Below are 6,593 nucleotides of genomic sequence, written 5' to 3' on the forward strand. Positions count from 1 at the left end.
AAAAAAAAAAAAAAAAAAAAAGAGTGGCAGTTCATCCCGTGGCCCAGGCGGTCGATGTTCAGGAAGCAGCAGCCGAGTTCAGCGCACCTTCTGGGCTTTCGCTCTGACTCCAACAGGTGAGCATGTGGCCCTCACGCAAAGTCGCTTCACGTTGCGGATGATGGAGCGGTTCGTGTTGTCCATGAATTCCACGCGTAACTATGTGTAGTGTCCCTGCGAGCCGGTCCTGCCCAGCACTTTGGTGACCCTAGCCAGCTTGATGGGCTGCACAAGACTAATGTCCATTATGGCGACCTACAGCAACCGGGCTTTTAATTAATTAGTTTGCAAGATCTTGCCAAGTCATTAGTCGCCTTGGATGGGTTTGAACTTACAATTCTCCTGCCTCAGCGTCCTGAGTAGTTGGGATTACAGGTATTTATCACCAACTTCAGTATACCCTTTTTTGAACAGGAATTAATCACTATAAGAAGGCATAAAAAGTGTTTTGTAAAGACATTTCAAGAAGATTTTTCCAAACTAACAGATACTCTAGCCTGGCTATTAGGAGAACAAAGTTGAAGAAAATATAAATACCTGTCAGCCAGGTGTGGTGGGACATGCCTGTAATCCCAGCACTCTGGAGGCTGAGGCAGGAAAATCCCTTGAGGCAAGCCTGAACTACACAGTGAGACCCTGCCTTAAAAAAAAAAAAAAAAAAAAAAAAAAAACAACTTTCAATCAACAGATTTAGGCAACATCATGAACACTGTTTTTTTTTTCTTGCTAAAACGGGGATTGAACTCAGGTCCTTGCACTTGCCAGGAAAGCACTTATTCCACTGAGCCATCTCCCCAGCCATGAATATTGTTATTTAAAAAACAAAACAAAACAAAACAACAACAACAAAAAAAAAAACCCATGGGGGGGGGACAAAACCCATCAGGCTGCTGGGCATGGTAGTGTGGGAGGTGGGAGGGTTATAAATCTGAGCTCAGGCTGAACAGCTGAGTGACTTAGACCACCTCTTTTTTTTTTTTTTTTTTCAGCACCAGGGATCGAACTCAGAACATTGTGCTTGCCAGGCAAGCACTTATTCCACTGAGCTATCTCTCTGGCCCCCCAAAATTTATTTATTTATTTATTTATTTATTTATTTATTTATTTATTTTTGGCAGAACCAGGAATTGAACTCAGGCCCTTGCGCTTGCCAGGGAAGCACTTGTTCCACTGAGTCATCTCCTGGGCTCTGCCTTAAAAAAATTTAAAATAGTCTGGAAATGTAGCTCACTGTGAAGTCCTGGGTTCAATCTCTAGTACTATAGAAACAAAAACTAAGTGCTGGGGAGATGGCTCAGTAGAATAAGCGCTGGCCTGGCAAGCGCAAGGGCCTGAGTTCAATCCCCGGTTCCACCAAAAAAATAAAAAAATAAAAAAAATAACCTAGCCAGGGAGATAGCTCAGTAGAAGCACTTCCCTGGCAAGCACAAGGTCTTGAGTTCAATCCCCAGTACTGCAAAAAATAAATTAATTAATTAAAAAAACCCCTCCCCTTTATATATCTTTCACCATCTTTTTTTTTTTTTTTTTTTTTTTGCAGAACCGGGGATTGAACTCAGGCCCTTGCGCTTGCCAAGGAAGCGCTTATTCTAATGAGCCATCTCCCCGCCCGGTAAGAAGCTAAAATAATGTAAAAGGTTACATTTGCCTAGGATGTAGGATCACCTTAATTTAGACGGTACTGTACTTCTTTGAAACTCTCACCTAAGAAATGATAAAATATAGGTTAAAACGGTTGTTAGCTGACAGGACAGGGGACAGCTTTTGGTGGTGCTAGCTGCTCCTGGGAAGTAGCTCCCAGGGGCCACCTTGAGAAGCACCCTGAGGTGGGGTTAGAGAAAGGGGGAGAGCAAAGAGCAAGCGCCGGCAGGCTGGTGGGGGTGTGTGTGGGGATTTGGCAACTCGGGTGCAGATAGTAAATGTGTTGTCCAAAACTTACATCCAGTTTCATCCCATGTGTCTGGTATGGCAAAAAGTTTTGGGGGTCTTGGGTTGTTTTTTTTTTTTTTTTGAGACAGGGTCTCCTTATGTAGTTCAGGCTGGCCTTGAACCCAAGGTGTTCCTCCTGCCTCAGCCTATTTCCAAGTGCTGGGCCTGGGGAGACAGCTCAATAGAATATGTGCTTACCTGGCAAGCACAGGGTCCTGAGTTCAATCCCTGGTACTGAAAAAAAAAAAAAAAAAAAAAACCAAACCCATCTAACTCCAAGTACTGGGATCACAGGCATGTACCACCACACTGGGCCGATGCTGTCAAAAGTTTTAGAAATCATGTGTAAACTGGGTGCAGTAGGCTGCATCTATAATCTCAGCACTTGGGTGGCTTGGCAAGAGCATCTGAGTTAGAGGCTAGCCTGGGCCATGGAGCCCCATTCTGTCTTAAAATTACTAAAAGGAGAGAGGCATGGTGGCACACACCTGTAATCCCAGCACTCAGAAGGCTGAGGCAGAAGGAGAATTGTTGTGAGTTTGACACCAACCTGGCTATAAAATGAGCTCAAAGCCAGCCTGAACTTTATGGCAACACCCTGTCTCAAAAAGACAAAATAGGGGCTGTTGAGATGGCTCAGTGGTCTAAAGCACCTACTTAGAACAAACTAAAAAAAGCACAGAGACCACGGTTCAATCCCCCAGCACCACATGCCAGCCAGCCCCGCCCCCTGGTGGGCTGAGCTGGCCACACACACACACACACACACACACACACACAAATAAATTTTTTAAAAAAATTAAAAAAAAAAAGACAAAATAGGCCTGCCGTGTAAGCCCTTCCCTAAAATACAAAAACAAAACAAACAAAAAAAAAAAAACAAAAAACCTAAAAAACAAAACCAAACAAAAGTGAATTGTGATGCCCATAGCTTTGTAAATTTACTAAAGGTCAAGTGAACTGTAAATTTAACTGGATTTCCATAAACCTGCTTTTTTTTTTTTTCTGTATTTACGGAAGGGCTTACACAGTGTTCAGGGTCTCACTAATATATCAGACTTGTAATGATCCCCCTGTTTACAGCTTCCTAAGAGCTGGGATTACAGGCGTGCACCACCATGCCCAGTCTCAATTGCTGGCTCAGTGCTCCCGGGGGTGGGGCAGGCACTGCAGGGTGGGGGATCAAACCCCTAGTCCCGTGCCTGCTTGCAGGTGCTTTAATCCGCTGAGCTATTTGGCCGGCCCAAAGCTGTTTTTTTTAAAAACACAATTAAAAAGAATCTAAAAAAAAAAAAGAAAGAAAGAAAGAAAGAAAGAAAGAAAGAAAGAAAGAAAGGAAAGAATGAATCTAAGCTTTAAAACAAAAAAGGAAAAGTGGAAAAAAGGTGGGCACATAGAAAACTGAACAGACAGCAGTGAGGTGGCTGGCGACCTGCAGGTCACACCCTATGTGCTAGTGGGTGGGAGTTGTGTGCAGTCCACAACCAGTGGAGGGGCTGGGAAAGCTGTGTCATTAGGATGCCACAAGGGGTAGAGTAATACAGTGTGGCTCTGATGAGTAATTTAGAGAAGGCAAGCTGGCGGGGATAGAGATCTTTGAGGAGGATTTTCACTGCTGTCTGGCTGTACCTGGGCATAAAGGATCATGGCAGCATGGTGTGCACTCCCGCCTCTAGGAGAGGAAGTGGGGATGTAGCAGGCAGGGCTGAGCAAGGGCAGGGAGGCCCTGGGCTAAGGCGCTCTCCCTGGAGAGGGTTGGATCACATGGGACTGGATTCATTCCCAGAACAGTAGCACAGGCCAGTGATCCTAGCCCCTGGGAGGCAGAGGCTGGGGCTGAGGCAGGAGGGTGGCTTTGACTTTAAGGCCCCCCTGAACTACACAGTGAGAGCCTGTCTCCAAAAACTGAAACCAAACAAAAAAGCAGAAACAAAATCAAAAGAAAAGATAAACAAAACAAAACAGCACTAATAGCTTGAAAGGTTTGAGTCACTGATTATTTTGGGCTGGGTGTGGTAGGGCTTCCCGGAATCCGCACTCTCAGATGAACACTTGAGCCCCACCTGGGCTGTTTAGCAGTTTATTTATTTATTATTATTTTTTTTTCCGGAACCGGGGATTGAACTCAGGCCCTTGCGCTTGCCAGGCAAGCTCTTATTCTACTGAGCCGTCTCCCTGGCCCCCTGTTTAGCAGTTTAGAGAGGTCCTATCACAAAGAATAAAAAGGTCTGGGGACATAACTCAGTAGAAAGGCCCTGATTCAATTCCCCAGTAGTGCAAAAAGGAAAAAGAAAAAAAATTGTCTCTGTTTGAACAAACCCTACTAGCTTCCTTTTCTTGGGTCTTTTTCTTTTTCTTTTCCTTTTTTTTTTTTTTTTTTTTTTTTTTTTTTGTGGAACCAGGGATTGAACTCAGACCCTTGCGCTTGCCAGGGAAGTGCTTATTCCACTAGCCATCTTCCCAGCCCCTTTCTTGGGTCTTTGAAGAAGTAAAGACAGCTTCTCATCTCTTACAAAACAGTTTTGGCCAAAAGAGGTATAGCTGGGCATGGAGGCAAGGCATATGCTCCCAGCACTCTGAGAGGCAGAGGCAGGAGGATGGCAGGTTCAAACCCAGTCTAGGCTATTTAGTGAAGCCCTATCTCAAAATTCAAACAAATAAAAAGCCAGGTCTGGCAGCACACACTAGCAGTCAAAAGGCTGAGGCAGGAGGATTGCCATGAACAGCTTGCATTGAGTGAGTTCAAGGACAGCCTAAACTACATAGCGAGGGTTGGGGAGATAGCTCAGTAGACTAAGTGCTTGCCTGGCAAACGCAAGGGCCTGAGTTCAAACCCCGGTTCTGGGGGTACGGAAAAACCAAAAACCTACATAGGGAGACCCTATCTCAAAATGAAACAAAAAACCCCAACCAACCAGCCAAATCAAACAAATAAAAAACAAAACAAAAATTCATGTTTAGGATGTAGCTTAGTGTGAAGACTCTGAGTTTAGTCTCTAGTATTTCAACAAAACAAAAGAAGCTGTGACAATTAAGTGGAGCCCTGTTGTCACTCTGAAAGACTGTTCAGCTGGCCATGAGCTTACATGATGCAGGATCTAGGGCCAGGGATGTGGCTCAATGGCATAAGCACCTGCCGGGCAAGTGCAAGGTCCAGAGTTTGATTTCTAGTACACAGAGGGAAGAAGTCACACTGGATGTCACCTTATAGGAACAGGAAGCTCTGTCAGCTGAGAGGAATTCAGTGAGGAGTTTGAGGTCATTTATTTTATGTTAGGGGCTGAGAAGTGAACTCAAGTCCTCTCATGTGCCAGGCAGGTGCTTGTCCCTGGAGCTGCAAGCCCAGCCTACGGTCATTTGCTACTTTCACCTGCTGCTGTGAACCTTGAAGGCACAGCTTCCCAAGTGACAGTCTTCGGGTGGATTTAGAGGTTGACTCACACAAGTCATTTACATAGACTGTACCTCTTATACCAGAAAAACTGAGCAGGAATACACAATCAGATGTATGCAAAAATCCTTACAATGCATTAGATGCAAACAGCAAGACCCAAAGTAGAATCTACATGGTAATTACAACCATGCAAAGAAAGATGGGCGGGGCTGGTGAGATGGCTCAGTGGTCTAAAGCACCTACTTAGAACAAGCTTAGCAAAGCACAAGGACTGCGGTTCAATCCTCCAGCACCACATGCCAGCCAGCCCTGCCCCCTGGTGGGCTGAGCTGGCCACACACACACACACACACACACACACACACAAATAAAAAAAAAAGAAAAAAAAAGAAAGATGGGCATAGTGAAAAGGCTGGAGGAAATAGAAATGAGATGGCAATACTCATTATTTTAGGGTGGTGGTAGTGATTGCCTTCTTCCATTTTCCAAAGTTTCTTTAAATTGGTTGTTTATTTAGGTGTATTTACAAAGGTGAAAAAAGGCCAAGTATGGTGGTACACGTCTGATCCCAGCACTTGGAAGGCTGAGGCAGGGGATGCCTGTGAGTCTGAAGCCAGCCTACACTACATAGTGAACTCAAGGCCAGCCCGAACTACTTGTCTCAAAAAATGAGGTCCTGTCTCAGAAAAGAGAGACAATGACCCATTATACCATATGGATTAACTGAAAATCCACACATCCTCTAGATTGAGAGGTCATGTTTACGGTTCAAGAGAGAAATCCTGGAGCTTTCACTGGTCAGAATGGTGATCATAGCTATAGTACCAGCATGGAACTCAGGGCCACTCTACCACTGAGCTAAAACCCCAGGCCTTTTTATTTTTTAATCTTTATTTTTTATTTTTCAGTACCAGGGATTGAACTCTGGACCTTGTGCTTGCCAGGCAAGCGCTTATTTATTTTTTATCTTTTTTTTTTGTCGGAACCGGGGATTGAACTCAGGCCCTTGCACTTGCCAGGGAAGCACTTATTCTACTGAGCTATCTCCCCATCCCCTGTTTTTTATCTTGAGAAAGTCTTTTGCTCAAGTGTTCAGGCAAGCCTTGAACCTTCACTCTTTCTGCCTCAGCCTGAATAGCTGAGGACTAACAATAGTATTTAAAAGTGGTGAACAGGGGCTGGTGCGATGGCGCAGTGGTCTAAAGCACCTACTTAGAACAAGCTAAGCTAA

Source organism: Octodon degus, unplaced genomic scaffold (assembly GCF_000260255.1).
Source record: "Octodon degus isolate 3935 unplaced genomic scaffold, OctDeg1.0 scaffold00090, whole genome shotgun sequence".
Lineage (NCBI taxonomy): Eukaryota > Metazoa > Chordata > Mammalia > Rodentia > Octodontidae > Octodon > Octodon degus.